This window comes from Phyllobates terribilis, unplaced genomic scaffold, assembly GCF_046119375.1.
Source record: "Phyllobates terribilis strain yellow unplaced genomic scaffold, ASM4611937v1 Scaffold_376__1_contigs__length_1858288, whole genome shotgun sequence".
NCBI classification, from domain to species: Eukaryota; Metazoa; Chordata; class Amphibia; order Anura; family Dendrobatidae; genus Phyllobates; species Phyllobates terribilis.
This window is the reverse complement of record NW_027363136.1, coordinates 1,276,613-1,300,612: the sequence shown is the minus strand read 5'-3', so window position 1 is coordinate 1,300,612 and position 24,000 is coordinate 1,276,613. Positions and strand designations below refer to the sequence as shown.

At 47.2% G+C, this 24,000-nt stretch overlaps 10 non-coding genes and 1 pseudogene across 10 annotated transcripts; all 11 read left to right on the top strand.

Annotated features, from left to right (window-relative positions):
• The first annotated feature begins 4,092 nt into the window (after positions 1–4,092).
• LOC141223483 (U2 spliceosomal RNA) lies at positions 4,093–4,283 on the top strand. Its single transcript, XR_012291098.1, has one exon. It is a non-coding gene; the product is annotated as a U2 spliceosomal RNA (small nuclear RNA).
• Positions 4,284–12,026: 7,743 nt separating this feature from the next.
• LOC141223559 (U2 spliceosomal RNA) lies at positions 12,027–12,217 on the top strand. The gene has a single exon (XR_012291128.1). It is a non-coding gene; the product is annotated as a U2 spliceosomal RNA (small nuclear RNA).
• Positions 12,218–13,332: 1,115 nt separating this feature from the next.
• LOC141223558 (U2 spliceosomal RNA) lies at positions 13,333–13,523 on the top strand. The gene has a single exon (XR_012291127.1). It is a non-coding gene; the product is annotated as a U2 spliceosomal RNA (small nuclear RNA).
• Positions 13,524–14,638: 1,115 nt separating this feature from the next.
• LOC141223526 (U2 spliceosomal RNA) lies at positions 14,639–14,754 on the top strand (annotated as a pseudogene).
• A 524-nt stretch (positions 14,755–15,278) lies between these two features.
• Positions 15,279–15,461, top strand: LOC141223446 (U2 spliceosomal RNA). The gene has a single exon (XR_012291067.1). It is a non-coding gene; the product is annotated as a U2 spliceosomal RNA (small nuclear RNA).
• A 1,115-nt stretch (positions 15,462–16,576) lies between these two features.
• LOC141223557 (U2 spliceosomal RNA) lies at positions 16,577–16,767 on the top strand. The gene has a single exon (XR_012291126.1). It is a non-coding gene; the product is annotated as a U2 spliceosomal RNA (small nuclear RNA).
• Positions 16,768–17,882: 1,115 nt separating this feature from the next.
• On the top strand, positions 17,883–18,073 carry LOC141223556 (U2 spliceosomal RNA). The gene has a single exon (XR_012291125.1). It is a non-coding gene; the product is annotated as a U2 spliceosomal RNA (small nuclear RNA).
• Positions 18,074–19,187: 1,114 nt separating this feature from the next.
• On the top strand, positions 19,188–19,378 carry LOC141223553 (U2 spliceosomal RNA). The gene has a single exon (XR_012291123.1). It is a non-coding gene; the product is annotated as a U2 spliceosomal RNA (small nuclear RNA).
• A 1,115-nt stretch (positions 19,379–20,493) lies between these two features.
• Positions 20,494–20,684, top strand: LOC141223542 (U2 spliceosomal RNA). Its single transcript, XR_012291122.1, has one exon. It is a non-coding gene; the product is annotated as a U2 spliceosomal RNA (small nuclear RNA).
• Positions 20,685–21,799: 1,115 nt separating this feature from the next.
• On the top strand, positions 21,800–21,990 carry LOC141223530 (U2 spliceosomal RNA). The gene has a single exon (XR_012291120.1). It is a non-coding gene; the product is annotated as a U2 spliceosomal RNA (small nuclear RNA).
• A 1,115-nt stretch (positions 21,991–23,105) lies between these two features.
• On the top strand, positions 23,106–23,296 carry LOC141223518 (U2 spliceosomal RNA). Its single transcript, XR_012291118.1, has one exon. It is a non-coding gene; the product is annotated as a U2 spliceosomal RNA (small nuclear RNA).
• The last annotated feature ends 704 nt before the right edge of the window (positions 23,297–24,000 follow it).

Genomic DNA, 24,000 nt, shown 5'->3' with positions numbered 1-24,000 from the left:
GGGCTGAGAAGGAGCAGAAGGGCACTACTGGTAAGGTCAAAAGGGACCGGCAAAAGGCCGACACAGAAGCCCATGCCCAGTCTGGGTCTCCTAGGGCTGAGGGCGCTGAGTGGATAAAGGTGGGTCCTAAGAAAAAGAAAAAGGGTGGTTCGGAGGAGGCAGCAGGAGGTGAACAGATGGACACTTCTCCAGAAGGGGACGTGGACGCTGGACCCTCAGGGGTTTCGGTCTCCGCTGCTACAGGTGGGGACCAGGATCTTGCTGCCTCTGAAGAGTCAGAGGCTCTGCCTTGTGCGCAACCTCCTCCTATAGGACGACCTTCTACAGGTCAAACAGGGGCGGCGGAACCCCTCGGGGACCCACCTGATGAGGAACTGCATGGCCAGCCAATGGAGACCCAGCGGGTTCTGCCAGCCAGCCCTCCGAGCTATGCCAGTGTAGCGTCGGGTTTATATAAATGTGGTAATCTTTCCTCCTCCACGGAGACTCTCGTGACGATACTATCAGATGAGGAGGGAGGCGCAAGCCCAGTGGTCTGATCAGGTTCATCGGACAGGTAAATCCGTTGCTCTTAGTTACCTAAGTAAAATTTTTACATTTTCTAATGATGGCTGAACTCAAAGGTATTTCCCTCAACGTGAGAGGCATAAAATCTAACACGAGAAGAACTGCTCTTTTTAATTTTTTTACGTGTTTTACTGCATCTGTATTTTTTCTGCAAGAATGTAATATCCCACATGAAATGTCATATCAAAAATATAAAGATGAGTGGAAGTGTGGGCCATCTGTCTGGTCCGGATCGAATGCTGCAGGATCAGCGGGTGTAGCCATACTTTTTAAAGGGAACGTTTTAATTGATTTTATTCAGGAAATTTTACCAGGTCGTATTTTATTAGTGAAAGCTTTTATTGATGGTATTAGATGGCAGTTTTTAAATTTTTATGGATCCCCAGAGAAAAATGAAAGAGCCGAAATGCTTGATCTTTTACCATTATTCATTAATAACTCTGAACCTTTTATCTTAGCAGGGGATTTTAATTGTGTTTTAAAAGGTGAAAACCGGCGCTCCAGCTCTGTAAGCAGGAACTACGATAAAACCTCAGGTATGCTACATGATATAGTCAAAGATGCTAAATTGATAGACATATATAAAGAGTGTCATAGTGACAGCCCAGAGGACGCCGGTTTCACTTGGAGCAATGCTAATTGTAGCTCTAGGATTGATTTTATTTTTGGTTCAGATAAAACAATACCTGCCAAATGTGAAGTTTTAACTAATATATTTTCAGACCATAAACTTTTATCCTTTACCATAAAAGTAAATGACAACAAAAAATGTGGTAAGAAAAGCTGGAAAATGAACGTATCCCTTTTAACCGACCCGCAGATTTTATCAGATTTTATTGAGTTTTATAGGAAATGTAGAAAAGGGAAAAAAACAAATGAGACTATGAGTGTATGGTGGGATAGAATGAAAGTAAAAATAAAAGACTTTTTTATTAAAAAGAGTATATGTAGAGCCAAAGAAAAATATGAAGAATATAGAATTTTAAATACCCGCCTACAAACATTGTTTAAGCTCAGAGACAATGGGATAGATGTACAAGTTGATATTTCAAACTTAAAAGAAGAGATTTCAAAATGGCTAGAACAAAAAGGAAAAGAGATAATTTTTCGTTCTAGAGTACAACATATAGAAGAAAATGAAAAGTGTTCCAGATATTTTTTTAGGAAAAATAAAAAAGAAAAAGTGATAATTGACCATATAGATGGTGAGAATAATATAAAAAATATGCTGGGTAAAGTTGAGGTTTTTTTTTCTAATCTTTTTAATGGAAAAAATATAGATAATAAATTAATGGATGATTCGCTGCAAGGACTAACAGCTGTTTTAGATCCCGCATCCCAAAAGTTTTTATCCCAAGTTTTAACGGAACAAGAAGTGTTAAAAACTATTAAAAGTTTTAAAACTGGAAAGGTCCCTGGTCCTGATGGCATCCCAATAGAATTTTATATATGTTTTTATGATATTTTAAAAGATGATTTGTTTTATTTGTTTACTGAGGTTTTTAATAATAAGGTTTTATTAAATTCCTGGAAGAAAGGTGAAGTCTCCCTCCTATACAAAAAAGGCGATAAATCAAAATTAGAAAACTGGAGACCAATAACACTTTTAAATTGTGACTATAAAATAATGGCTAAAATTTGTGCAAATCGTCTAAAAGAAGTCATCAGCAAAGTTATTCATTCTAATCAAGTGTGTGGGGTGCCGGGGCGCAGTATATGGGACAATCTGAATTTAGTGAAAGACTGTATTGAGGATGTGAAAGACAGAAAGGGGAAAATGGCGATTTTATCTATTGATTTTGAAAAAGCATTTGACCGTGTCTCACACTTTTATCTTTTTAAAGTTTTAGAGAAAATGGGCATACCAGAAGGGTTTTTACTATCGCTTAAAGCATTTTACAAGGATTGTACAAGTAAGATTTTAGTGAATGGTTTTAAGACACAAGAGGTATTTTTACGGTCAGGGGTGAAACAGGGATGCCCTCTGTCCCCCCTACTGTTTATCTGTGCACTGGAACCAATGTTATGTGCAATACGCCAAAATAAACAGATATGCGGTGTCCCTCTGCCTGGAAGCGGTGGTTTGGAGGCCAAGGTTGTAGGCTACATGGATGACGTGGCGGTCTTGTGTACAGATGCACCATCACTTACGGCCACTCTCCATCAAGTGCAATCCTTTTGCCTAGCTTCTGGTTTTAAAATCAATTTTAATAAGTGTAACATTTTAAGTGTTGGGGGGATGATTTTACGTGATGTACCAATTAATGTCTCCGAATCCATTTCCATTTTAGGTATATCATTCACTGAAAATAATGATGGTTATGATAGTTGGGAAACAGTTACACAGAAAGTAAATACGAAAATATGTATGTGGAACATGAGGAGACTTACAATGGAGGGTAAAGTATTGGTTTTAAAGATGGTGATTTTACCTCTTTTATTGTATCTTAGCATGGTTTTCCCCCCGCCTGTTAATGTTTTAAAAAAGATAACCAAAACCTGTTTTACCTTCTTTTGGAACTCAAAAATGGAAAAGCTGAAAAGAGAAATCGTGATGAAATCAAAAGTAAAAGGTGGTAAAGATTTTCCAGATTTTAATAGGTTTCTTTTAATCCATCTGTTCGTTTACTGTTTTAATGCCCTTTTTAAGAATCACTATTGGTCCTTTTTTATGCGTTTTAATACAGGATTTTTTATGAGAAAGTTTGGATGGTATGAAGTAAATATATCTGTGCCCCATGCTTTTAATTTGTCGCCGCATTATGAGATTTTAAGGAAAATAGTGTCCGATTTTAATTTAGGGACTAAGAAAATAGAGGAATTAAGAAATAGTAAGAAACTAATTAAAGAAATACGAAAAAGTGAGGAAATATGTAATGTTGACAGATATGATGATGACAAATCTATGTCTATCTGGAAAATGATTAACGTTTTTTATCTTTTTAATGAACAGAGAGATCTGGCTTGGAGTTGCATGCACCGCTGTCTTCCTTGCCGGGCATTCCAATACAGAAGAGGATTTGTGCGGTCTGCCATCTGCCCAAGAGCCGGATGCCAAGACGAGGAAACGGTGGAACATCTATTATGGACATGTAATTTTGCAAAGGATTTCTGGAGAAGACTGCTCCCCCTACTGGAAAGGGTGGCAGACCTCAAGGACTTTACATATAAAACTGTGCTATACGGACTTATGGAATGCCCCACAATGGACCAGTACACAATGGCTTGGAAGACAGTGAACTGCGCCAAGTCATCTCTCTGGAAAGCGCGCAACATTGCTATTTTTAAACAAGATGTTTTATCAGTGAATGATGTTTTAAGTTTATGTTTATGTGAAATGTATACTTATTATTTAATTGACAAAAAGAAGAATGTACATATTTCCAAAAAATGGCTTGTTGACCAATGGAACCTAATTATTTAAAATCTTTGTATTTTTTTGTTTTGTAAATTTCATTTGTCTTTTAACGTTTGGTATTTGTTTAATTATGCTTGTAATTTGTTAAAGTTTTAATAAACGGTTTTATCCCTCTGCAGGGGATAGCCAAATTAAAAAAAAAAAATCTGTTCTTATCAGTTTAATATCTGATACGTCCCCTATCTGGGGACCATATATTAAATGGATTTTTAGAATAGGGAGATGGAAAAAGAGCTTGCTCTGTCCACTCCACGCATTGACCTGGTATTGCAGTATCTCCAGGACCGGTGCACCCCTTCTTTAATGCAGTTTCTAAAATCAGAAAGAATTGAATTCAATGTTTTTTGTTCATTTTTGTTATGCACACGCCCGGACTGACTGGCGTGTGCGGGTGTTGTGGTTCCACTGGACCATGGACCGGAGAGTGCCTGGAGGGGCGTGACTAAGTATCTGGCCGATCCGACCAAGGTGGCACGACGGCATACGACGCCAGTGCACCAGGGAGAAACCGGGCAGAGGGACCAGGTGCTACTCCAGGTCAAACTCCGGACACGGGGGTTGACCCACACTGGAATTACTGGAACAGGCAGGTTAGGCTGGCACAGACTGGTGGATGTAAGCAAACACGGCAGGTATGCAGAGGGGTGGATACAGGCGAGTATGCAGGCAGGGAGGTACTGGCCGAAAGGACGGGCTGGAGCACAGAAAGGTTAAGACCCAGTACAGACTGGGTCACAGAACCGCAGATGCGGTAGACAACCACAGCAGAGAGGGAACGCCCAAAGCGGTGGGCAAGAACAGAGCAGGACGGGGCTGCAGGAGCAGCGAGCACAAGCAGGGCAGGACAGGACTGCCGGAGCAGCGGGCAGAAGCAGGGCAGGACAGGACTGCCGGATCAGCGGGCAGAAGCAGGGCAGGACAGGACTGCCGGATCAGCGGGCAGAAGCAGGGCAGGACAGGACAGGACTGCCGGAGCAGCGGGCAGAAGCAGGGCAGGACAGGACAGGACTGCCGGAGCAGCGGGCAGAAGCAGGGCAGGACAGGACAGGACTGCCGGAGCAGCGGGCAGAAGCAGGGCAGGACAGGACAGGACTGCCGGAGCAGCGGGCAGAAGCAGGGCAGGACAGGACAGGACTGCCGGAGCAGCGGGCAGAAGCAGGGCAGGACAGGACAGGACTGCCGGAGCAGCGGGCAGAAGCAGGGCAGGACAGGACAGGACTGCCGGAGCAGCGGGCAGAAGCAGGGCAGGGCAGGACAGGACTGCCGGAGCAGCGGGCAGAAGCAGGGCAGGACAGGACAGGACTGCCGGAGCAGCGGGCAGAAGCAGGGCAGGACAGGACAGGACTGCCGAAGCAGCGGGCAGAAGCAGGGCAGGACAGGACTGCCAGAGCAGCGGGCAGAAGCAGGGCAGGACAGGACTGCCGGAGCAGCGGGCAGAAGCAGGGCAGGACAGGACTGCCGGAGCAGCGGGCAGAAGCAGGGCAGGACAGGACTGCCGGAGCAGCGGGCAGAAGCAGGGCAGGACAGGACTGCCGGAGCAGCGGGCAGAAGCAGGGCAGGACAGGACTGCCGGAGCAGTGAGCAAGGAGTCAGAGCAGGACGGACAGGGCTCTGTTCACACGGAACAGACAGGAAGGGAAAGGCAGAGCCAGATACCCACAGGGTACTTGCAGTGAAGTAGCGAGGGGACCACAAACTCACAAACGGGAGTACAGAGACAACAAGCAGGAGTTAGGTACGAGTTCAGACTCTGCAGAAAAAGGAAAGGAACAGACAGAGGCAAAACAGGTAAAGGATAGGAGAGAGTTCAGACTGGAACTGAGTGTACGGAAGAGACCGACACTGCAGCGGGATACAGGAGCGGGTCTGGGAATACGGCCCCCAGAGAGGCGGGACGAACAGGCAAGGAGCGTGTTCAGACAGGACAGACAAGATACAGGAACGGATCTAGGTAATCGGCCCCTAGAAGGCGGGAGGAACAGGCTAGGAGCGTGTTCAGACAGGCCTGGAAATACAGCCTCCAGGAAAGGCAGCAGGCAAGAGTACACAGACAGGACTCAGTTCAGACACGGGAACTGATACCACAAGGCAGGAGACATAGACAGGACTCAGTTCAGACACGGGAACAGATACTGCAAGACAGGAGAAATAGACAGGACTCAGTTCAGACAGGAACAGATACCACAAGGCAGGGACACAAACAGGACTCTGTTCAGACGGGAACAGATACCGCAAGGCACAGACAGGCAGATCTAGGAATACGGCCCCTAGAAGGCGAAAGAACAGGCAAGAAGCGTGTTCACAAAAACAGACCACAGTTCAGACACAGAACTGGAAAACAGGCAGGAAAACAGGATAGGACCTGGCATGTCAGAGACAAAAAGCCGACTGACAGGACACAATGCTCAGGCGCCATCTTGAGGAAGAAGGTGGTATAAATACCCAAAGATGGACAGCAATAGGCTGAAGGTGCAACAGGGGCGTGTCCACAGCAGGTACAAGAAACAGTAAGTTCAGCGGGTGTCGCCCTATGCAGCCAAAACAGACAAACAGACAGCAAGGAGGGAAGCCAGAGAGACATTCTGGACTGGAGATCAAGTGCGCGCTCTTGCACAGTGGGAGATGGACCACCATGCAAGGACGCCGCCAGGTATGTTACAGTACCCCCCCCTTACGCCCCCTCTTCTTCAGGCCTGCCAGAATCTTCCGCAGGGAATTCGAGGACCAGTCGTTCACTTCAAGGAGATCACTTCCACTGTCCACAGGAAAAATTGATTTCATCTGGTTAGCTAGGATGCTACCTCCTATCCAGCCATCCCTAGCAACAGACGAAACGGGTGGAGTACCAGGAACAGCACACAAGGAAGTCTCTCTCCACATATTTTCAGGTGGCACCCCAGAGGGTACAGGAGACGACTGGAAGTCCTTCACCGGGTTGGAGGGGGACAGAGACTTGGGGGTAATCTCTGCTTCGAGGTACATCTTGTCAAGCTCACAGGAAGAAATAGACGGGTTATCAGGTACATAATGAGGAAAAGTCACTGTCTCTTTGTTATCTGGTGGTACCCCGGAGAATTCAGGAAACAACTGGAGGTCCTCCGCCGGGTCAGAAGAGTGCAGAGGCTCAGAGAAAACATCTGCTTCAGAGTACACAAGGTCGGACTCACTGGACGAAGCAAGCGAGGTATCAGATCCAGGATATAGGAAAGTCTCTGTCCATTCACCACCAGGTGGCACCCTGAAGGGTTCTGGAGACAACTGGAGGTCCTCCGCCTGGTCGGAGGGGTGTAGAGACTCGGGATTAACCTCTGCTTCGGAGTACACTAGGTTGGACTCACTGGACGAAGCGAGCGAGGTATCAGGTACAGAGTAAAGGAGAGTCTCTGTCCTTTCGCTACCAGGTAGCACCCCGAAGGGTTCTGGACACAACTGGAGGTCCTCCGCCTGGTCGGAGGGGTGTAGAGACTCGGGAGTAACCTCTGCTTCGGAGTACACTAGGTTGGACTCACTGGACGAAGCGAGCGAGGTATCAGGTACAGAGTATAGGAGAGTCTCTGTCCTTTCGCTACCAGGTAGCACCCCGAAGGGTTCTGGAGACAACTGGAGGTCCTCCGCCTGGTCGGAGGGGTGTAGAGACTCGGGGGTAACTACCACTTTGGGGTACCCATTGTCAGGCTCACAGGACGAAGCGGACAAAGTATCGAGTACCGAGTGTAGAGAAGTCTCTCTCCATTTGTCATCGAGTGGTATCCCGGAGGATTCAGGAGGCAACAGGGGGTCCTCCGCCAGGTAGTAGAGGTGCACAGACTCTGAGGTAACAACAGCTTTGGAGCATCCTTGGACATGCACACCGGTTAAAGTGGGTGAAGCATCTGATGCTGGGTGCAGGAAGTTCTCCTGTGTGGAGTCTGGATGGGCAGAAGTCTCTTCGGGCAGGAGAACCGGAGCACTATCCACACACATTACCCATTGGGGCTTCTCCGGGATACAGGGAGATGAAGCTTCAGTAGGGACTTCAAGGTTGGGGTCAGGAGGTCTCAGGGAGGACAGACCCTGGCGTGACGGCTTGCCTCTACGTCTAGCACGTCTGGACTGCCTCTTGAGGTTGGGAGAAGTATTCCGGAAAGCGTAGTCACCCTGTGAGGATTCTGGGTGGGCAGTAGTCTCATTGGGCTGGAGGACTATTGCGCTACCCACACACATTACCCATCGGGGCTGCTCCGGGATATTGGGAGGTGAAGCTTCAGCAGGAGCCTCCGGGTTAGGATCATCGAAGACCATTAGAAAGGCCACCAGGAAGGCCATTAGGTCCAGGAGGATCGGATCCCGTGTTTCATATAGGGGGTTGATCCATTCCAAGGCATCACCCGCCAGGTAAGACATAATGAATGCCACCTTAACCCGATCGGTGGGAAAACATAGAGGGTAGAACTTGAAGTGTAGCATGCATTGCTCCACAAATGCACGACTTTGTCTTGGATCCCCATAGTAACGTGGCGGATCCGCAGGAACGAGAGCAGATAGATCCATCTGGACGGGTGCGTAATTCGCCTGGAACTCAGCTGAGAAAAAAAACAACTTTTATTTATTTATTTTTAATGCATGTATTCGCTGGAAAACTTCTCAGAGAGCGAAGGCCGTGGGGCTCAACGGGAACCATGGCCTGAGCATGCTGTTATGCACACGCCCGGACTGACTGGCGTGTGCGGGTGTTGTGGTTCCACTGGACCATGGACCGGAGAGTGCCTGGAGGGGCGTGACTAAGTATCTGGCCGATCCGACCAAGGTGGCACGACGGCATATGACGCCAGTGCACCAGGGAGAAACCGGGCAGAGGGACCAGGTGCTACTCCAGGTCAAACTCCGGACACGGGGGTTGACCCACACTGGAATTACTGGAACAGGCAGGTTAGGCTGGCACAGACTGGTGGATGTAAGCAAACATGGCAGGTATGCAGAGGGGTGGATACAGGCGAGTATGCAGGCAGGGAGGTACTGGCCGAAAGGACGGGCTGGAGCACAGAAAGGTTAAGACCCAGTACAGACTGGGTCACAGAACCGCAGATGCGGTAGACAACCACAGCAGAGAGGGAACGCCCAAAGCGGTGGGCAAGAACAGAGCAGGACGGGGCTGCAGGAGCAGCGAGCACAAGCAGGGCAGGACAGGACTGCCGGAGCAGCGGGCAGAAGCAGGGCAGGACAGGACTGCCGGATCAGCGGGCAGAAGCAGGGCAGGACAGGACTGCCGGATCAGCGGGCAGAAGCAGGGCAGGACAGGACAGGACTGCCGGAGCAGCGGGCAGAAGCAGGGCAGGACAGGACAGGACTGCCGGAGCAGCGGGCAGAAGCAGGGCAGGACAGGACAGGACTGCCGGAGCAGCGGGCAGAAGCAGGGCAGGACAGGACAGGACTGCCGGAGCAGCGGGCAGAAGCAGGGCAGGACAGGACAGGACTGCCGGAGCAGCGGGCAGAAGCAGGGCAGGACAGGACAGGACTGCCGGAGCAGCGGGCAGAAGCAGGGCAGGACAGGACAGGACTGCCGGAGCAGCGGGCAGAAGCAGGGCAGGACAGGACAGGACTGCCGGAGCAGCGGGCAGAAGCAGGGCAGGACAGGACAGGACTGCCGGAGCAGCGGGCAGAAGCAGGGCAGGACAGGACAGGACTGCCGAAGCAGCGGGCAGAAGCAGGGCAGGACAGGACTGCCAGAGCAGCGGGCAGAAGCAGGGCAGGACAGGACTGCCGGAGCAGCGGGCAGAAGCAGGGCAGGACAGGACTGCCGGAGCAGCGGGCAGAAGCAGGGCAGGACAGGACTGCCGGAGCAGCGGGCAGAAGCAGGGCAGGACAGGACTGCCGGAGCAGCGGGCAGAAGCAGGGCAGGACAGGACTGCCGGAGCAGTGAGCAAGGAGTCAGAGCAGGACGGACAGGGCTCTGTTCACACGGAACAGACAGGAAGGGAAAGGCAGAGCCAGATACCCACAGGGTACTTGCAGTGAAGTAGCGAGGGGACCACAAACTCACAAACGGGAGTACAGAGACAACAAGCAGGAGTTAGGTACGAGTTCAGACTCTGCAGAAAAAGGAAAGGAACAGACAGAGGCAAAACAGGTAAAGGATAGGAGAGAGTTCAGACTGGAACTGAGTGTACGGAAGAGACCGACACTGCAGCGGGATACAGGAGCGGGTCTGGGAATACGGCCCCCAGAGAGGCGGGACGAACAGGCAAGGAGCGTGTTCAGACAGGACAGACAAGATACAGGAACGGATCTAGGTAATCGGCCCCTAGAAGGCGGGAGGAACAGGCTAGGAGCGTGTTCAGACAGGCCTGGAAATACAGCCTCCAGGAAAGGCAGCAGGCAAGAGTACACAGACAGGACTCAGTTCAGACACGGGAACTGATACCACAAGGCAGGAGACATAGACAGGACTCAGTTCAGACACGGGAACAGATACTGCAAGACAGGAGAAATAGACAGGACTCAGTTCAGACAGGAACAGATACCACAAGGCAGGGACGCAAACAGGACTCTGTTCAGACGGGAACAGATACCGCAAGGCACAGACAGGCAGATCTAGGAATACGGCCCCTAGAAGGCGAAAGAACAGGCAAGAAGCGTGTTCACAAAAACAGACCACAGTTCAGACACAGAACTGGAAAACAGGCAGGAAAACAGGATAGGACCTGGCATGTCAGAGACAAAAAGCCGACTGACAGGACACAATGCTCAGGCGCCATCTTGAGGAAGAAGGTGGTATAAATACCCAAAGATGGACAGCAATAGGCTGAAGGTGCAACAGGGGCGTGTCCACAGCAGGTACAAGAAACAGTAAGTTCAGCGGGTGTCGCCCTATGCAGCCAAAACAGACAAACAGACAGCAAGGAGGGAAGCCAGAGAGACATTCTGGACTGGAGATCAAGTGCGCGCTCTTGCACAGTGGGAGATGGACCACCATGCAAGGACGCCGCCAGGTATGTTACAATTTTGCTTGTTTGTCGGATTTTGGGATGGACTCTTTGGCTTTGCTTTTCTTCTCCTCATTGGATTTTTCATGTTCAAAGTTGCAGAAGCCAGATTACAAGCTCATTTTGGTTCAACTTCAGCAACTGTGCATTGCATTGCCATGTAATGTGATGCAATGCTATCTTTCTAGCTCTCCCTTTTTACTTCCTTTTGGATAAACAGACATATTAGGCAAGCATTTTGGAGCTTTCACCTAAATAACTACAGGTGGTGAGATAAGCTGCACAATATAATTGACCTTTCAGTATATTGTTGCACACACACCATCTATTTAGCAAATGCCCTTGTTATCAACAGCAGCCTTTTAAACTCACCTGAGCTAACAGGTATGTGCGCTGGTTACTCTGCTGCGCTTAAAATTTCTTTTTTGGTTTGCTACAATGCCTTTTCTGAAACGTTGTCTCCTTCTGCTGGAACACTGACTTCTTTCATTTAATGCCTGCAGACTATAAAAGAGAACCCAACCCAAAAAGTTTGGTTGATTAGTCTGTGGCATTCTGTTAAACTGTTGCTTATGGCGGTCTCTGTGAGCTTCTCAGCGACATTCAGCCAGCCAGGTATCCTGCCTGCAGTAGATGGAATGTGGCAATGGAACGCTGGCTGCGCGTGTCATAATAGGCTCTGAGCCTTTATATACCTGTGCACAGCAGCAGCCACCTTCAGTCTGCTGCTGGACAGCCAGCAGCAGCAGCAGCAGGAGAGGTATGTAATCAGGAGCCCTCCTGCTAAGGGTAGACAGCTGCTCGTTCCACCCCACCCCCCGCCTTAATTGGTTCTCCTCCCTTCCAACGGTGTTGAGGCGGGTGGGAACAGCAGGGGGTGAAGGTGCTGTGTTTAAAGAGGTGGAGTTATGCAGATCTAAAACGCGTGGATTGCAGCAGCAGCAAGCCGAAAAGTGCAGGCATGTAAGGGATCTAGAGGTTGACAACATGTCTTCTTAACGGGAGTCCAGGAGCTCATCTCCACAAATGGACTTTTCAGGATCCTTGGGTGGCTCCGTAGTTTGAAACCAATTCTGGTTATCGCTTCTCGGCCTTTTGGCTAAGATCAAGTGTAGTATCTGTTCTTATCAGTTTAATATCTGATACGTCCCCTATCTGGGGACCATATATTAAATGGATTTTTAGAACAGGGAGATGGAAAAAGAGCTTGCTCTGTCCACTCCACGCATTGACCTGGTATTGCAGTATCTCCAGGACCGGTGCACCCCTTCTTTAATGCAGTTTCTAAAATCAGAAAGAATTGAATTCAATGTTTTTTGTTCATTTTGCTTGTTTGTCGGATTTTGGGATGGACTCTTTGGCTTTGCTTTTCTTCTCCTCATTGGATTTTTCATGTTCAAAGTTGCAGAAGCCAGATTACAAGCTCATTTTGGTTCAACTTCAGCAACTGTGCATTGCATTGCCATGTAATGTGATGCAATGCTATCTTTCTAGCTCTCCCTTTTTACTTCCTTTTGGATAAACAGACATATTAGGCAAGCATTTTGGAGCTTTCACCTAAATAACTACAGGTGGTGAGATAAGCTGCACAATATAATTGACCTTTCAGTATATTATTGCACACACACCATCTATTTAGCAAATGCCCTTGTTATCAACAGCAGCCTTTTAAACTCACCTGAGCTAACAGGTATGTGCGCTGGTTACTCTGCTGCGCTTAAAATTTCTTTTTTGGTTTGCTACAATGCCTTTTCTGAAACGTTGTCTCCTTCTGCTGGAACACTGACTTCTTTCATTTAATGCCTGCAGACTATAAAAGAGAACCCAACCCAAAAAGTTTGGTTGATTAGTCTGTGGCATTCTGTTAAACTGTTGCTTATGGCGGTCTCTGTGAGCTTCTCAGCGACATTCAGCCAGCCAGGTATCCTGCCTGCAGTAGATGGAATGTGGCAATGGAACGCTGGCTGCGCGTGTCATAATAGGCTCTGAGCCTTTATATACCTGTGCACAGCAGCAGCCACCTTCAGTCTGCTGCTGGACAGCCAGCAGCAGCAGCAGCAGGAGAGGTATGTAATCAGGAGCCCTCCTGCTAAGGGTAGACAGCTGCTCGTTCCACCCCACCCCCCGCCTTAATTGGTTCTCCTCCCTTCCAACGGTGTTGAGGCGGGTGGGAACAGCAGGGGGTGAAGGTGCTGTGTTTAAAGAGGTGGAGTTATGCAGATCTAAAACGCGTGGATTGCAGCAGCAGCAAGCCGAAAAGTGCAGGCATGTAAGGGATCTAGAGGTTGACAACATGTCTTCTTAACGGGAGTCCAGGAGCTCATCTCCACAAATGGACTTTTCAGGATCCTTGGGTGGCTCCGTAGTTTGAAACCAATTCTGGTTATCGCTTCTCGGCCTTTTGGCTAAGATCAAGTGTAGTATCTGTTCTTATCAGTTTAATATCTGATACGTCCCCTATCTGGGGACCATATATTAAATGGATTTTTAGAACAGGGAGATGGAAAAAGAGCTTGCTCTGTCCACTCCACGCATTGACCTGGTATTGCAGTATCTCCAGGACCGGTGCACCCCTTCTTTAATGCAGTTTCTAAAATCAGAAAGAATTGAATTCAATGTTTTTTGTTCATTTTGCTTGTTTGTCGGATTTTGGGATGGACTCTTTGGCTTTGCTTTTCTTCTCCTCATTGGATTTTTCATGTTCAAAGTTGCAGAAGCCAGATTACAAGCTCATTTTGGTTCAACTTCAGCAACTGTGCATTGCATTGCCATGTAATGTGATGCAATGCTATCTTTCTAGCTCTCCCTTTTTACTTCCTTTTGGATAAACAGACATATTAGGCAAGCATTTTGGAGCTTTCACCTAAATAACTACAGGTGGTGAGATAAGCTGCACAATATAATTGACCTTTCAGTATATTATTGCACACACACCATCTATTTAGCAAATGCCCTTGTTATCAACAGCAGCCTTTTAAACTCACCTGAGCTAACAGGTATGTGCGCTGGTTACTCTGCTGCGCTTAAAATTTCTTTTTTGGTTTGCTACAATGCCTTTTCTGAAACGTTGTCTCCTTCTGCTGGAACACTGACTTCTTTCATTTAATGCCTGCAGACTATAAAAGAGAACCCAACCCAAAAAGTTTGGTTGATTAGTCTGTGGCATTCTGTTAAACTGTTGCTTATGGCGGTCTCTGTGAGCTTCTCAGCGACATTCAGCCAGCCAGGTATCCTGCCTGCAGTAGATGGAATGTGGCAATGGAACGCTGGCTGCGCGTGTCATAATAGGCTCTGAGCCTTTATATACCTGTGCACAGCAGCAGCCACCTTCAGTCTGCTGCTGGACAGCCAGCAGCAGCAGCAGCAGGAGAGGTATGTAATCAGGAGCCCTCCTGCTAAGGGTAGACAGCTGCTCGTTCCACCCCACCCCCCGCCTTAATTGGTTCTCCTCCCTTCCAACGGTGTTGAGGCGGGTGGGAACAGCAGGGGGTGAAGGTGCTGTGTTTAAAGAGGTGGAGTTATGCAGATCTAAAACGCGTGGATTGCAGCAGCAGCAAGCCGAAAAGTGCAGGCATGTAAGGGATCTAGAGGTTGACAACATGTCTTCTTAACGGGAGTCCAGGAGCTCATCTCCACAAATGGACTTTTCAGGATCCTTGGGTGGCTCCGTAGTTTGAAACCAATTCTGGTTATCGCTTCTCGGCCTTTTGGCTAAGATCAAGTGTAGTATCTTTTGAAAAGGCAGTTTTGTCCTTGGGCTGCCCTAGTAAATTGATGCATATTACACACTGGTTTGGTGCACTTGTTAGTACGCCAGGTGGCTCATAGAGTTATCTGATGGAAAACATGGCCCTCCAGGATCGAAGTCACTAGGCTGGGTAAGTGTGAGGGCTTTGGAGCAATGTGCCCCAGGAGTAGGCGCCCTGGTGGGAGTCCAAGCTTACTGGGACTGGGAACCCCAGAAAGACTTGGCTTCGTAGCACGCCGCACCTTTGCCAATCATACTTTCTGAGCAACCCCCCCTATTCCTGGCCTCCGGGCTAGGAAGGGGAATTTTTATAAACCCGGTCGGAGGTCCGGTCAGCTTTGGGCTGAGAAACCAACACAGGCTCCAGCTCCACTAGGGTGGCAGCCTAGATGGAAGCTGGGAGCACAAAAACGGCTCTTCTCCGGCTTCGGCTAGGGAGAGCATCGGAGATCCCTGACCCTCGCTGTGGCCTTCTGGCTCGGAGGGATGGGGATGGTTTATTGGGGACCCTCTCCTCCGGGAAGGGTCCACATGAATCCTCGCCTCGTGCGCTGTTTTGGTGTGACTTCGGTCACATTTTTCAGTGCCTTGGATGCAGCTTCAATCAAAAAAATCTGTTCTTATCAGTTTAATATCTGATACGTCCCCTATCTGGGGACCATATATTAAATGGATTTTTAGAACAGGGAGATGGAAAAAGAGCTTGCTCTGTCCACTCCACGCATTGACCTGGTATTGCAGTATCTCCAGGACCGGTGCACCCCTTCTTTAATGCAGTTTCTAAAATCAGAAAGAATTGAATTCAATGTTTTTTGTTCATTTTGCTTGTTTGTCGGATTTTGGGATGGACTCTTTGGCTTTGCTTTTCTTCTCCTCATTGGATTTTTCATGTTCAAAGTTGCAGAAGCCAGATTACAAGCTCATTTTGGTTCAACTTCAGCAACTGTGCATTGCATTGCCATGTAATGTGATGCAATGCTATCTTTCTAGCTCTCCCTTTTTACTTCCTTTTGGATAAACAGACATATTAGGCAAGCATTTTGGAGCTTTCACCTAAATAACTACAGGTGGTGAGATAAGCTGCACAATATAATTGACCTTTCAGTATATTGTTGCACACACACCATCTATTTAGCAAATGCCCTTGTTATCAACAGCAGCCTTTTAAACTCACCTGAGCTAACAGGTATGTGCGCTGGTTACTCTGCTGCGCTTAAAATTTCTTTTTTGGTTTGCTACAATGCCTTTTCTGAAACGTTGTCTCCTTCTGCTGGAACACTGACTTCTTTCATTTAATGCCTGCAGACTATAAAAGAGAACCCAACCCAAAAAGTTTGGTTGATTAGTCTGTGGCATTCTGTTAAACTGTTGCTTATGGCGGTCTCTGTGAGCTTCTCAGCGACATTCAGCCAGCCAGGTATCCTGCCTGCAGTAGATGGAATGTGGCAATGGAACGCTGGCTGCGCGTGTCATAATAGGCTCTGAGCCTTTATATACCTGTGCACAGCAGCAGCCACCTTCAGTCTGCTGCTGGACAGCCAGCAGCAGCAGCAGCAGGAGAGGTATGTAATCAGGAGCCCTCCTGCTAAGGGTATACAGCTGCTCGTTCCACCCCACCCCCCGCCTTAATTGGTTCTCCTCCCTTCCAACGGTGTTGAGGCGGGTGGGAACAGCGGGGGGTGAAGGTGCTGTGTTTAAAGAGGTGGAGTTATTCAGATCTAAAACGCGTGGATTGCAGCAGCAGCAAGCCGAAAAGTGCAGGCATGTAAGGGATCTAGAGGTTGACAACATGTCTTCTTAACGGGAGTCCAGGAGCTCATCTCCACAAATGGACTTTTCAGGATCCTTGGGTGGCTGCGTAGTTTGAAACCAATTCTGGTTATCGCTTCTCGGCCTTTTGGCTAAGATCAAGTGTAGTATCTGTTCTTATCAGTTTAATATCTGATACGTCCCCTATCTGGGGACCATATATTAAATGGATTTTTAGAACAGGGAGATGGAAAAAGAGCTTGCTCTGTCCACTCCACGCATTGACCTGGTATTGCAGTATCTCCAGGACCGGTGCACCCCTTCTTTAATGCAGTTTCTAAAATCAGAAAGAATTGAATTCAATGTTTTTTGTTCATTTTGCTTGTTTGTCGGATTTTGGGATGGACTCTTTGGCTTTGCTTTTCTTCTCCTCATTGGATTTTTCATGTTCAAAGTTGCAGAAGCCAGATTACAAGCTCATTTTGGTTCAACTTCAGCAACTGTGCATTGCATTGCCATGTAATGTGATGCAATGCTATCTTTCTAGCTCTCCCTTTTTACTTCCTTTTGGATAAACAGACATATTAGGCAAGCATTTTGGAGCTTTCACCTAAATAACTACAGGTGGTGAGATAAGCTGCACAATATAATTGACCTTTCAGTATATTGTTGCACACACACCATCTATTTAGCAAATGCCCTTGTTATCAACAGCAGCCTTTTAAACTCACCTGAGCTAACAGGTATGTGCGCTGGTTACTCTGCTGCGCTTAAAATTTCTTTTTTGGTTTGCTACAATGCCTTTTCTGAAACGTTGTCTCCTTCTGCTGGAACACTGACTTCTTTCATTTAATGCCTGCAGACTATAAAAGAGAACCCAACCCAAAAAGTTTGGTTGATTAGTCTGTGGCATTCTGTTAAACTGTTGCTTATGGCGGTCTCTGTGAGCTTCTCAGCGACATTCAGCCAGCCAGGTATCCTGCCTGCAGTAGATGGAATGTGGCAATGGAACGCTGGCTGCGCGTGTCATAATAGGCTCTGAGCCTTTATATACCTGTGCACAGCAGCAGCCACCTTCAGTCTGCTGCTGGACAGCCAGCAGCAGCAGCAGCAGGAGAGGTATGTAATCAGGAGCCCTCCTGCTAAGGGTAGACAGCTGCTCGTTCCACCCCACCCCCCGCCTTAATTGGTTCTCCTCCCTTCCAACGGTGTTGAGGCGGGTGGGAACAGCAGGGGGTGAAGGTGCTGTGTTTAAAGAGGTGGAGTTATGCAGATCTAAAACGCGTGGATTGCAGCAGCAGCAAGCCGAAAAGTGCAGGCATGTAAGGGATCTAGAGGTTGACAACATGTCTTCTTAACGGGAGTCCAGGAGCTCATCTCCACAAATGGACTTTTCAGGATCCTTGGGTGGCTCCGTAGTTTGAAACCAATTCTGGTTATCGCTTCTCGGCCTTTTGGCTAAGATCAAGTGTAGTATCTGTTCTTATCAGTTTAATATCTGATACGTCCCCTATCTGGGGACCATATATTAAATGGATTTTTAGAACAGGGAGATGGAAAAAGAGCTTGCTCTGTCCACTCCACGCATTGACCTGGTATTGCAGTATCTCCAGGACCGGTGCACCCCTTCTTTAATGCAGTTTCTAAAATCAGAAAGAATTGAATTCAATGTTTTTTGTTCATTTTGCTTGTTTGTCGGATTTTGGGATGGACTCTTTGGCTTTGCTTTTCTTCTCCTCATTGGATTTTTCATGTTCAAAGTTGCAGAAGCCAGATTACAAGCTCATTTTGGTTCAACTTCAGCAACTGTGCATTGCATTGCCATGTAATGTGATGCAATGCTATCTTTCTAGCTCTCCCTTTTTACTTCCTTTTGGATAAACAGACATATTAGGCAAGCATTTTGGAGCTTTCACCTAAATAACTACAGGTGGTGAGATAAGCTGCACAATATAATTGACCTTTCAGTATATTGTTGCACACACACCATCTATTTAGCAAATGCCCTTGTTATCAACAGCAGCCTTTTAAACTCACCTGAGCTAACAGGTATGTGCGCTGGTTACTCTGCTGCGCTTAAAATTTCTTTTTTGGTTTGCTACAATGCCTTTTCTGAAACGTTGTCTCCTTCTGCTGGAACACTGACTTCTTTCATTTAATGCCTGCAGACTATAAAAGAGAACCCAACCCAAAAAGTTTGGTTGATTAGTCTGTGGCATTCTGTTAAACTGTTGCTTATGGCGGTCTCTGTGAGCTTCTCAGCGACATTCAGCCAGCCAGGTATCCTGCCTGCAGTAGATGGAATGTGGCAATGGAACGCTGGCTGCGCGTGTCATAATAGGCTCTGAGCCTTTATATACCTGTGCACAGCAGCAGCCACCTTCAGTCTGCTGCTGGACAGCCAGCAGCAGCAGCAGCAGGAGAGGTATGTAATCAGGAGCCCTCCTGCTAAGGGTAGACAGCTGCTCGTTCCACCCCACCCCCCGCCTTAATTGGTTCTCCTCCCTTCCAACGGTGTTGAGGCGGGTGGGAACAGCAGGGGGTGAAGGTGCTGTGTTTAAAGAGGTGGAGTTATGCAGATCTAAAACGCGTGGATTGCAGCAGCAGCAAGCCGAAAAGTGCAGGCATGTAAGGGATCTAGAGGTTGACAACATGTCTTCTTAACGGGAGTCCAGGAGCTCATCTCCACAAATGGACTTTTCAGGATCCTTGGGTGGCTCCGTAGTTGAAACCAATTCTGGTTATCGCTTCTCGGCCTTTTGGCTAAGATCAAGTGTAGTATCTGTTCTTATCAGTTTAATATCTGATACGTCCCCTATCTGGGGACCATATATTAAATGGATTTTTAGAACAGGGAGATGGAAAAAGAGCTTGCTCTGTCCACTCCACGCATTGACCTGGTATTGCAGTATCTCCAGGACCGGTGCACCCCTTCTTTAATGCAGTTTCTAAAATCAGAAAGAATTGAATTCAATGTTTTTTGTTCATTTTGCTTGTTTGTCGGATTTTGGGATGGACTCTTTGGCTTTGCTTTTCTTCTCCTCATTGGATTTTTCATGTTCAAAGTTGCAGAAGCCAGATTACAAGCTCATTTTGGTTCAACTTCAGCAACTGTGCATTGCATTGCCATGTAATGTGATGCAATGCTATCTTTCTAGCTCTCCCTTTTTACTTCCTTTTGGATAAACAGACATATTAGGCAAGCATTTTGGAGCTTTCACCTAAATAACTACAGGTGGTGAGATAAGCTGCACAATATAATTGACCTTTCAGTATATTGTTGCACACACACCATCTATTTAGCAAATGCCCTTGTTATCAACAGCAGCCTTTTAAACTCACCTGAGCTAACAGGTATGTGCGCTGGTTACTCTGCTGCGCTTAAAATTTCTTTTTTGGTTTGCTACAATGCCTTTTCTGAAACGTTGTCTCCTTCTGCTGGAACACTGACTTCTTTCATTTAATGCCTGCAGACTATAAAAGAGAACCCAACCCAAAAAGTTTGGTTGATTAGTCTGTGGCATTCTGTTAAACTGTTGCTTATGGCGGTCTCTGTGAGCTTCTCAGCGACATTCAGCCAGCCAGGTATCCTGCCTGCAGTAGATGGAATGTGGCAATGGAACGCTGGCTGCGCGTGTCATAATAGGCTCTGAGCCTTTATATACCTGTGCACAGCAGCAGCCACCTTCAGTCTGCTGCTGGACAGCCAGCAGCAGCAGCAGCAGGAGAGGTATGTAATCAGGAGCCCTCCTGCTAAGGGTAGACAGCTGCTCGTTCCACTCCACCCCCCGCCTTAATTGGTTCTCCTCCCTTCCAACGGTGTTGAGGCGGGTGGGAACAGCAGGGGGTGAAGGTGCTGTGTTTAAAGAGGTGGAGTTATGCAGATCTAAAACGCGTGGATTGCAGCAGCAGCAAGCCGAAAAGTGCAGGCATGTAAGGGATCTAGAGGTTGACAACATGTCTTCTTAACGGGAGTCCAGGAGCTCATCTCCACAAATGGACTTTTCAGGATCCTTGGGTGGCTCCGTAGTTTGAAACCAATTCTGGTTATCGCTTCTCGGCCTTTTGGCTAAGATCAAGTGTAGTATCTGTTCTTATCAGTTTAATATCTGATACGTCCCCTATCTGGGGACCATATATTAAATGGATTTTTAGAACAGGGAGATGGAAAAAGAGCTTGCTCTGTCCACTCCACGCATTGACCTGGTATTGCAGTATCTCCAGGACCGGTGCACCCCTTCTTTAATGCAGTTTCTAAAATCAGAAAGAATTGAATTCAATGTTTTTTGTTCATTTTGCTTGTTTGTCGGATTTTGGGATGGACTCTTTGGCTTTGCTTTTCTTCTCCTCATTGGATTTTTCATGTTCAAAGTTGCAGAAGCCAGATTACAAGCTCATTTTGGTTCAACTTCAGCAACTGTGCATTGCATTGCCATGTAATGTGATGCAATGCTATCTTTCTAGCTCTCCCTTTTTACTTCCTTTTGGATAAACAGACATATTAGGCAAGCATTTTGGAGCTTTCACCTAAATAACTACAGGTGGTGAGATAAGCTGCACAATATAATTGACCTTTCAGTATATTGTTGCACACACACCATCTATTTAGCAAATGCCCTTGTTATCAACAGCAGCCTTTTAAACTCACCTGAGCTAACAGGTATGTGCGCTGGTTACTCTGCTGCGCTTAAAATTTCTTTTTTGGTTTGCTACAATGCCTTTTCTGAAACGTTGTCTCCTTCTGCTGGAACACTGACTTCTTTCATTTAATGCCTGCAGACTATAAAAGAGAACCCAACCCAAAAAGTTTGGTTGATTAGTCTGTGGCATTCTGTTAAACTGTTGCTTATGGCGGTCTCTGTGAGCTTCTCAGCGACATTCAGCCAGCCAGGTATCCTGCCTGCAGTAGATGGAATGTGGCAATGGAACGCTGGCTGCGCGTGTCATAATAGGCTCTGAGCCTTTATATACCTGTGCACAGCAGCAGCCACCTTCAGTCTGCTGCTGGACAGCCAGCAGCAGCAGCAGCAGGAGAGGTATGTAATCAGGAGCCCTCCTGCTAAGGGTAGACAGCTGCTCGTTCCACTCCACCCCCCGCCTTAATTGGTTCTCCTCCCTTCCAACGGTGTTGAGGCGGGTGGGAACAGCAGGGGGTGAAGGTGCTGTGTTTAAAGAGGTGGAGTTATGCAGATCTAAAACGCGTGGATTGCAGCAGCAGCAAGCCGAAAAGTGCAGGCATGTAAGGGATCTAGAGGTTGACAACATGTCTTCTTAACGGGAGTCCAGGAGCTCATCTCCACAAATGGACTTTTCAGGATCCTTGGGTGGCTCCGTAGTTTGAAACCAATTCTGGTTATCGCTTCTCGGCCTTTTGGCTAAGATCAAGTGTAGTATCTGTTCTTATCAGTTTAATATCTGATACGTCCCCTATCTGGGGACCATATATTAAATGGATTTTTAGAACAGGGAGATGGAAAAAGAGCTTGCTCTGTCCACTCCACGCATTGACCTGGTATTGCAGTATCTCCAGGACCGGTGCACCCCTTCTTTAATGCAGTTTCTAAAATCAGAAAGAATTGAATTCAATGTTTTTTGTTCATTTTGCTTGTTTGTCGGATTTTGGGATGGACTCTTTGGCTTTGCTTTTCTTCTCCTCATTGGATTTTTCATGTTCAAAGTTGCAGAAGCCAGATTACAAGCTCATTTTGGTTCAACTTCAGCAACTGTGCATTGCATTGCCATGTAATGTGATGCAATGCTATCTTTCTAGCTCTCCCTTTTTACTTCCTTTTGGATAAACAGACATATTAGGCAAGCATTTTGGAGCTTTCACCTAAATAACTACAGGTGGTGAGATAAGCTGCACAATATAATTGACCTTTCAGTATATTGTTGCACACACACCATCTATTTAGCAAATGCCCTTGTTATCAACAGCAGCCTTTTAAACTCACCTGAGCTAACAGGTATGTGCGCTGGTTACTCTGCTGCGCTTAAAATTTCTTTTTTGGTTTGCTACAATGCCTTTTCTGAAACGTTGTCTCCTTCTGCTGGAACACTGACTTCTTTCATTTAATGCCTGCAGACTATAAAAGAGAACCCAACCCAAAAAGTTTGGTTGATTAGTCTGTGGCATTCTGTTAAACTGTTGCTTATGGCGGTCTCTGTGAGCTTCTCAGCGACATTCAGCCAGCCAGGTATCCTGCCTGCAGTAGATGGAATGTGGCAATGGAACGCTGGCTGCGCGTGTCATAATAGGCTCTGAGCCTTTATATACCTGTGCACAGCAGCAGCCACCTTCAGTCTGCTGCTGGACAGCCAGCAGCAGCAGCAGCAGGAGAGGTATGTAATCAGGAGCCCTCCTGCTAAGGGTAGACAGCTGCTCGTTCCACCCCACCCCCCGCCTTAATTGGTTCTCCTCCCTTCCAACGGTGTTGAGGCGGGTGGGAACAGCAGGGGGTGAAGGTGCTGTGTTTAAAGAGGTGGAGTTATGCAGATCTAAAACGCGTGGATTGCAGCAGCAGCAAGCCGAAAAGTGCAGGCATGTAAGGGATCTAGAGGTTGACAACATGTCTTCTTAACGGGAGTCCAGGAGCTCATCTCCACAAATGGACTTTTCAGGATCCTTGGGTGGCTCCGTAGTTTGAAACCAATTCTGGTTATCGCTTCTCGGCCTTTTGGCTAAGATCAAGTGTAGTATCTGTTCTTATCAGTTTAATATCTGATACGTCCCCTATCTGGGGACCATATATTAAATGGATTTTTAGAACAGGGAGATGGAAAAAGAGCTTGCTCTGTCCACTCCACGCATTGACCTGGTATTGCAGTATCTCCAGGACCGGTGCACCCCTTCTTTAATGCAGTTTCTAAAATCAGAAAGAATTGAATTCAATGTTTTTTGTTCATTTTGCTTGTTTGTCGGATTTTGGGATGGACTCTTTGGCTTTGCTTTTCTTCTCCTCATTGGATTTTTCATGTTCAAAGTTGCAGAAGCCAGATTACAAGCTCATTTTGGTTCAACTTCAGCAACTGTGCATTGCATTGCCATGTAATGTGATGCAATGCTATCTTTCTAGCTCTCCCTTTTTACTTCCTTTTGGATAAACAGACATATTAGGCAAGCATTTTGGAGCTTTCACCTAAATAACTACAGGTGGTGAGATAAGCTGCACAATATAATTGACCTTTCAGTATATTGTTGCACACACACCATCTATTTAGCAAATGCCCTTGTTATCAACAGCAGCCTTTTAAACTCACCTGAGCTAACAGGTATGTGCGCTGGTTACTCTGCTGCGCTTAAAATTTCTTTTTTGGTTTGCTACAATGCCTTTTCTGAAACGTTGTCTCCTTCTGCTGGAACACTGACTTCTTTCATTTAATGCCTGCAGACTATAAAAGAGAACCCAACCCAAAAAGTTTGGTTGATTAGTCTGTGGCATTCTGTTAAACTGTTGCTTATGGCGGTCTCTGTGAGCTTCTCAGCGACATTCAGCCAGCCAGGTATCCTGCCTGCAGTAGATGGAATGTGGCAATGGAACGCTGGCTGCGCGTGT